The following is an 8,885-nucleotide window of genomic DNA, read 5'->3' on the forward strand; positions in this document are numbered from 1 at the left end:
GCCTGAAGGACCAGGCTGGTCCATGTGAGAGGAGGGAGGGACCCCTGGTTCCTGACCCCGTGTTCTCGCCACGCATGGCGCTGATCCATCGGTGGTATGGATTCTAGGCAAGTCATCTCTCTTGGTCATGAATGTTCCCATCTGGAAAACTAGGTTGATATTGCTTGCTTTCCCTTCTGGGGGAATGTTCTCAACATAGTATATAAACTAATACAAGATTGGGAGTCAGCAGACCTTGATCTGAGGTCTAACCCTGTGGGATCTTGGGCAAGTCACTTTATCTATCTGAGCCTCAGTTTACCCTATTTAACATGAGGGGAATGATAACCTTACCAATAATAATAGCATTCTTTTTTTAAAAATATATATATTTTATTGATTTTTTTACAGAGAGGAAGGGACAGGGATAGAGAGTTAGAAACATCGATGAGAGAGAAACATTGATCAGCTGCCCCCTATCCCGCCCCCACACACACTGGGGATGTGCCCGCAACCAAGGTACATGCCCTTGACCGGAATCAAACCCGGGACCCTCCAGTCCACAGGCAGACGCTCTATCCACTGAGCCAAACTGGTTAGGGCAATAATAGCATTCTTGAATCCTCACTATGGCCAGGCAGTAATCCTCTCAATAACCTTGTGAGGGATGCACTATTCCCATTTTAAAAGTGAAGGAACTGAGGCTCAGAATTTAATTAACTTGCCTAAGGTCTCCTATCTACTTCACAGGGTTTAACATAAGAATTATATGAACTGTTTGGTGTTTTTCAACTATGAGACCATTGAGACACTCATATGTAAACATACTCTATATTGAGATTTTTTTTCAATGTAAATATATTGAGGTGTTGTTGTGTGCCGCGCCAGCACGGCCAAGGGCGAACCTGAGGAGGGGCAGTGAAGGATTAAAGAAGACAGACAAAGAGAATACAGCTGGGGCTTTGCGGATCTCCCATGCCTGGATGAGGACACAGAAAGATCCAGCCTGCAAGCCGATGCTTTGTTTTATAGTCTCATTAAAACAAGGGTCGATTAACATGTATGCAAATGTTCTTGTTTTGGCAACACTTGCTGCACCTCCCACAGCCCATTGGCTACTTAGGAAGGAATTAGGGAGAGCTACAGGGTCAGGCTTAATTATGCTAGGAGAGCTCTGCCCTTCAGGCTGGGACTTGTTTGTGACCCTGCCACAGGTCAGCCCGAGGCTTGACCCTAGACCCGCTCCCTACATTGTTGTTTTTTTAATTCTCAGTTATTACTGTTTGATGTTATTCACCAGATGTTATTGGAATTGCTGCTGAATGTGAAGAACTATGTTAGGTGCTGGAGAGGAGGGCACCTCACACTCCCTGCTGTCATGGAGGTCACATTAGCAGATAAGGCGGCCGCCCAAGTACACATGGTGATGGCTGAGGCGCTTGCTAAACTGCATCACCGTGAGACGTGGGCCTGGTGGTGGTGAGGGCTGAGCTTTGTCTGAAACAGAGGTTCCCAGCCCTGGCCATGGCAGCCACCTCCAGACTTCCCGAGCCCCCGGGAGAGGAATGAGCCCGGCATCACTGTTCTTTAAAGCCTCCCAGAGGGTTCTCTACGGCCCCCAGGGTTGAGAACTGTGGATCTAGACAGGTGAAGACACCTCTGGAGGGGGTACATCTAAGTGAGGGGCCGCTGCAGTTTGAAGATGGTTCATTCTAACTGCCCCTGACAGCTTTGCCGGCTGGAAGTTTTTCTCTTCTGACAGGAGGGCTGAGGCCACCCTCAGGAGCGGCCCCCAGGTGTGCTGGCCTCCTGAGAAACATGGCCGCCTGTAAGCCTCCCCCCCACTCCACCCCAGAACCTCTTAATTACTGTCTGCCTCCTCTGCTTCTCTGCTCAGGGCATCAGGCAGCCGCTGAGCGAGTGGTTTCCTTGGGAACCAATGGCCCCTGGCTCACCTCTGCTCCGCTAGCTGCTGCGGAGCAGGGGGTAAGTGCGGAGTAAAAGAAGGGTCCTTGGAGATGGGACTTTGAAGACAGGTCTCCCCCTTCATCTGTCAGGCTGCAGGTGGGTCACTGCTCCCCAGACAGGCTGCATCTTGTGGTCCCCCTGCATGTCACACAGCCGGGCCTGGAAGACACAACCTCAAACACCACATGCACAAACAGCTCAGACAATCCTGACATAAATCCTACGAGGTAGACAGTATCACCCAACTGGGAGACTTTGGACAAGTTAATGAAACTCTGAGTTTCAGGTTTTTAACCCATAAAATGGGATAATAATACCTCCCTCACAAGTTGTTTTATACAACACTGAATAATATGTAGGGACCCCCTTTGATGCTGACATGTGGGCTGAAGGCTGATGCCTACCTCACCTCTCAGGCTATGAAGTCACACCTAGACCAGGTTGGAGGATGTGTCGTTAGCAGTGTAGTCAAGAGGGCTGTTGGGGCTGGACACCTCCCTTGTCCTCAGCTTTGCTGGATGCAGGCAGGCGCCCCCTACAGACGGGGGGCTGCTCCTGGAGCAGCAGTGGAGGCCAACCACTTGCCCCCTGTGCCAAGCAGGAAGGCTGGAGTTGAACTTGCCCTTGCATTCCCCCCCCCCGAAGTTGCTGACCAGAGAGGCCCCACCTCCACATATGTGATGTAAGCCGAGGGGCAAAGAGTCCATAAGTGTCTCAGTGGGCAGTTTCCTCTGTCCAGAGACATGCCACAGGCGGGGAAGCAACACTGCACTCCCTTCCCCGGCCCTTCACACATTTACACATTAAACCCTGGCATCTCAGAGCTAAAAGTGTTCCAACGATGACCTTCCTAGACCGACCTGCTCATTCACAGAAGAAGGGACTGAGACATGGGGAGAGAGAATGACTGGATGCAGGAGTGGAGCCGAGACCAGGACAGGGCCTCCTGGCTCCCGGGCCTGCGTCCATTTCATGTCTGGGGTGGAGCTGGCAGAACTGTTCCCAGGTCCCTGCCCTGGAGCGTGAACACCTCCAGCCAGGCTCACCCCCAGCAAGCATTGCGTGTGGGGGGTCTACACCACGCACACCTTGCCACTCCTTTCTTCTATTAAATATCTCAAATATCTCTATGAGTAAATGAGATGAGATGCCTCTGGGCAGCCTCTACTCTGTTCAGTCGTAGCATGTCTAACTATTCATTAATACATAGCCTTTACTCTGCATTTATTAAGCAAATGCCCATTCTCTAACAGGTAGTCCTTGTCCTTGTGTTTAACGTAAAACTGGCACCAAACAGAAAAAATAACTCTGAACTGTCGCCTTCCAGCTGCGTCTGACACCTCCACATCCGGACTCTGCCTTCTGGACCCAGGCTTTGCTCTTGACCACACATCCAGGCAGTGCCACTCCCAATGTGACTCAGCACATAGCAGTGCGACTGTCTTCCCCATGCTGGCCTGCGGGAGTCTTTCTAATCATAAAATATTACAACTGGAAGGGATCGTACAGATTATCTGGCCCAGTGAATTTTAAAATTCTCATTTCCTTAGTGAAACTCTTTTATAGCACAAAATCTTATGTGGGATTCTGAATGCAGAACGGCTTGGATGAAGCAGGGGCTGCAGGGCTAGAGGCACACGGGGCTTTCCTCTTGCCCTGCTGCCTCCCCGCTTCCCAGCCCGCTGAGATCAGGGGCCCATTTCACAGATGAGCAAAGTGAGTCCCAGAAAATGAAATCTAACAGTCGGTGAGCAAACTTCTGAACCTTGATTCTATATTCCATAGCAAGTCACTTGCCAAGAATAAGACATGCTTTTTTTGTTTGTTCTCATGTGTTAAAATTCTGATATTCCTGGCATTAAATGAATGAATAAGTGAACTTTTTCTTTACTAGTGGGGTTGCTCTTTCAATTAGTTTGTCAAACATTTGTCAAGCATGGGATCTTATCAGGTGCTTAAAAAATTCATGATCTGAATGCAGATACCAACAAAAATCAAATCCTGGTGCTAATGAAAATCAGAGCGCCTATAGTTAGCATCAAATCCCATTGCAAGTAACAGGCACCCCAAGGAATTGTGGCTTACCTGTGTTTCTCTCTCATGTTCAGATCTGGAGACAGAGAGTTCAGGGCTAGTTTGGTGGCTCTGTTCCATCAAGTTCTCTGCCACTCCTTAGAGCAATGGTTCTCAACCTTGGCTGTACATTAGAATCACCTGGGAATCTTTATAAAATCCTGATTTCTGGGCCTCATCCTCCGGAAATTCTGTTTCTTTGTTATGGGGCGGGGCCACAACATACATTAGTAACAAAGAAACAGAATTTCCGGAGGATGGGGCCCAGAAATCAGGATTTTAAAAAGATTCCCAGGTGATTTTAATGTGCAGCCAAGGTTGAGAACTGTTATGCCCAGAGTTCGGGGTCCCCAATAATTCACCACCAGGGAGCCTTTTCCAATGCAAAAGCAAAGAGTCTTTTATTCAAACCCAGGTTTGGCTCCCAGTCTCTGTCCGACGCAGCGGTGAGACGAGAGAGAGTGTCCCGGGAGAACAAAGGTTATATAGGGCAAGTTATTTGGGTGGGCTTTAGGGGTGACGTGAGTTACAGAGATTGGTCATTTAGGTCAGGGTTTTATAGCATAAGGGTCAGGAAGTGACCAATACATTCTGAAGGTTAGAGCCGTCCTCCACTATAGCCTTATTAGGACCTTAGCTGCATTTCTGGAGCTTCATTGGTCCACTCAGGTGGTGGTTGGGGGAGTTAGGACAATACCAGTATTCTTGTGGTCACTCTCAGAAAAGGGGGGGCGGGGTTTGGGCTGAGGGCCCAGCCTTGCAAGACAAGATAGAGGAGAGGGAGGAGAGTGTGTCTCTGCTCCATCCTTGAAAAGGGAGGAGGGTGTGTTTCTGCTTTGTCCTTTCAAGAACCACTGCCTTAGAGTATGGCCCTCGACTTCTTGGACCACAATGGTGGCTGGACTTCTAGTCATATCCATCCAACAGCAGGATGCAGAAAAGGACAAAGAAGAAAGGGGGCAAAGGGCCTAGGCCAGATACATCTTAATGGAATTTTCCAAACATTTTCAAAAATACATTCTATTTATATGCCATTGGCTGGAAATAGTCATATGTCATCCCTAACTATGTTCCAGGCAGCCATGTGCCCAGCTGAAAATCAGGGGTTGAACTGTAATGAAAGATGGGGCAAATGAATACTGGAGGGTGCTCTGCCCCAGAGTGGGTTTCTTATGTTTTTTTCCCCCCTCTATTCTTTGATTCTCATAAAGAGTTTGAGGGAGCCTTCAGGTATCGAATGTGTAGGGTGGAGGAAGTAAGGTGAACCCAATAGAGGGAGGGTCTGATGGAGGCAGATGCGGGCCAAATGAAGTGTGAGTAGTTCAGGGAAGTCTGTGCTAAGTGCTCAACAAATTTTGTGCTCCCATGTGTTCATATATCTCATACCCTCGGCAGGGTTGTGCAGGTAAAGTGTTTGTTAATTGAACAATAATAATGTTGCTTAGTACAATAGAACATTACCTGACACTGGCTCCTGTTTTGGAGGTAGAGGAGTTTATGGCAAAAAATATTAAAGAAACAAAATAAGAAAAAACCTTCTAAATTTATGGGAACATTTAATAGTGAATAGTCAAGGCGTGCCAAAGACCAAAAATCTATCGCACAAAAACATGGCAAAGCTAATGTGGAAAAAAAAAAAGCTAATGTGAGATGAGGGTGTATAAAACACCATTATTTCATTTTGGGACTAATGTTGGCAGCTGTGGACAGTGGGGCTGCTTTAAATAATGAATCAGAATTATCGAATCACATGATCAATAATGACAGGCCTTTTTAAATTTAAGATCAGGTTAAAAAGCGCATTTGGGTCTTATCTCTGTGTACAATGTATGAAGTATGGACAGTTTCCTATCACTGGCAGACATCCCTGCATCTGCGATAGGAATGCATTTAATAGACCAAACCAGTGCAGCTTTCTTTCGGGAAATTTCAATTTCATTGCAAGCAATTTACATAGAGAGTCGCAGCTTGAATTCATAGCTTATATCTTGGTTGCTTTGGAGATGGCTTCTCTGTTGGAAAGGCAATTACGACCCGCAGGAGAAGCCTGCCTACCATTAGTCTCCAGTTTTAAACACTGACAGGTGGAGATGGAAGTGGGGGTGGGGGTGCTTAATAAAGGGCTTTGTCTTTCTAGTCCACGGGAGGAAAGGGATTTAAGTGTCACGATTTCCCGGTTTCCAAAGATTTTTTTTTTCCTGAACATTTCAAGCTTTTGACCAAGATGAGAACATGAGTCTTTTGTAATTAGTGAGTTTTGTTACCTTAAGAATATAGAGACAAATATATGAAAGGACCAAAAGTCAATCCCTTGAAGGCATGGGGAAAAAAAATCTAGTGAGACTATAACGTTTGCCTGGAGCTTCTGGATGTGCATAGCTTTGAAATCTGTACAGCGACTTTTGCTATAATCTTTGTCCCTAGGGAGAGTGGACTTACTTTCCGGTTGCGGTCGCTGATGCTGAGGGCCATTGCACCACAAAGCAGTCTTTATGATGTGTTCCTGAGATAGCTTTTCCCCTTACCAGCTGATATGATGAAATGGTTGTGTTTGCAAATTAGATCATGCTTCAGCCAAACAAATGTGTATTTTATGAGTGACTTACTCTCTGCGAGTCCCTGACATAGCCCAGAGGCTTGTGCATTCAAATCAGAGGCCTGAGCCCAGACCGGCCAGCATTTCCATCTAATTGACTTTGGCATGGTGACCCCAGGTTCCTTCTTCTTTAATCACTTTGTATTAGAGGCTAAAAGGCTGTAATTATTTAAGGTAGCTGAAATTTGAGTGACCCAGATAATTATCTCAGCAAGATGGGCTTAAAGTTTATTGACACAAATGCCAGTTTCATAAAAGGCTTGGTACAAAAGGTAAGTCCGTGAGACAGCTGGTTGACTGAGGTGAATTGACAATAAATGGCACCAAAGCCACAGGGCTCACCAGGGACTTTGAAGTAGTTGCCATCATTTCCATAATACAGTTAGCAGAGGATTGTGGGAGGTAAGTTATCACACTTTGCATTGCCCAAATCGAGGCTAAGTGCTTAGAATTAGAGGGTTTCTTACCTCATCATTCCTCAGCGTGGACCCCGTAGGTCCATGGCTCAGACTCTACCCAGGCATATGCTTAGCCAAAGGCATGTGCCCTTGACTGGAATCGAACCTCTCCTCCCCCTCAGTCTCTCTCTCTCTCTCTCTCTCTCTCTCTCTCTCAAATCTAAAAATCTAAAGTTCTGAATATTGACAAGAATTTTCCAAAAGTTTTCTCATACATTGAAATACATTGTTCTATATTTAAACATCAGTAGGCATTTCTTATATTACAGTTTGATGTTCTTTATAATTTCAAAGGATCAAAATCTACCACACATTCAAGTGGGCATGGCAAAATGCAGGTCTTTTTAAGGAGGAATTTCTGATAAATATCCATAGGTTATTCATTAAACATTTACTTAAAACCTACTATGTGCAGTGCATTCTGGAGTAATTTAAAACATGTTCTTAATAGATAAAGTTTGACATTAAAGTATTCCAGAGCAATCATTTAGCTCAATTGTTTCATCCAACAAATGACAAAACTTTTTTTTTTTAAAGTCAAGGCATTCATTGAAAATCACCTAGATTCTAAATTTCTTACATCTAAATCAGTAGTGTTGACACAGGAAAAGTCTGCTTTCAAAATATTTGTTGTTTCCTACTTCTTTCTCCTTTATGACATTTATGCCAGCAGGCCATCAAGCCACATGTTCAATTTAGAGGTAAAGAATCCTACACTCACCCAGATGATGTTTCATGTATGAAGACAACAGAGAGGCATTGTCAGGCACTTAAGGATAGAACAAACATCTTTGTTGAAACACTCTCTTGATACAAATTAATGAAGATATTACTACTCTGCTTTTCAAATTATAATTGTCTATGCTTTTATTATTTGACTTCCCTTAGCATTTTAAAAAATATAAATTGCACATGCTCCAGGTTCCTCATGCTCCATAGGAAGACACTCAATTCTCTGTTGAGACCTGGCTATACATTTCTGAGTGTCGGCCTCATCTACTGTTTCCCACCATCTACAATCTACCCTGTGGACTGCGCTTCCAGATGTGAACCACCTTATGTGTTCAAGGCAGTCTAATCTCATATTTTTTATCATACGTAATAAAATATAACCACATAATGCCCATAAACAATGAAGCACCAGCTCCTTGCCCAAAATGCTTGGGGGATAAAATTAATTTTCTGTCTGATACAAAAGGCTCTTTCTTAGACTTACTGCTGAAAATTTCTGTTCAAAAGCTAAATTATTTCCTGGGAAATGTACTGTTTTGTCGTTTGAAAGTTAAATTAAATTCTCTTAAAATAAAAGGTAAAGCCTGCTCCTGCTCCAAAAGCCTGCTCTTGCGTGCTCGCTCTCGCTCTCTCTCTCTCTCTCTCTCTCTCTCAATGGTGTACAACTTCGGGAATTACGATGTGTTCCAAGGATGGAAGTATTGGTTTTGGGTGAAGTTCCAAATTATTGTGATAGGGCAAAGTTCACTCTTACACTTTTTTTTTCCCTGGTAGATTCAGCTGAGACCAGTGTTTGAGGTTAACTCACATTTGCCTCTTGTTGATCACTGAGAGAGAAAGAATTCCAGAGGGCCCCTGTAGTTAAATTGTGAAATCCCTACATGAGGAGAGAGAAAAGGAGAATATGTCATTTTTTTCCATGTCTCTAATATTCAGAAATATTCCCCTGAGAAAACTGGGGAAAAGAGACAGGGAATAGGGTTATGTGTGCCTAGCTGCTGATAAGCCTTCTCAAACTTTGAAAGAATAACAGGATAACTCCCTGTGGACTAAAAGGCATCTCTGGTCAGCCTCGGTCT

The 8,885-nt window shown here is 44.9% G+C and overlaps 1 long non-coding RNA gene across 1 annotated transcript; it reads left to right on the forward strand.

Annotated features, from left to right (window-relative positions):
* The first annotated feature begins 403 nt into the window (after positions 1-403).
* LOC106728180 lies at positions 404-4,815 on the forward strand. The gene is made up of 3 exons (XR_001364451.1): positions 404-413; positions 2,277-2,278; positions 4,595-4,815. It is a non-coding gene; the product is annotated as an uncharacterized LOC106728180 (long non-coding RNA).
* Positions 4,816-8,885: the final 4,070 nt, after the last annotated feature.

Source organism: Myotis brandtii, unplaced genomic scaffold (assembly GCF_000412655.1).
Source record: "Myotis brandtii unplaced genomic scaffold, ASM41265v1 scaffold115, whole genome shotgun sequence".
Taxonomy (NCBI): domain Eukaryota; kingdom Metazoa; phylum Chordata; class Mammalia; order Chiroptera; family Vespertilionidae; genus Myotis; species Myotis brandtii.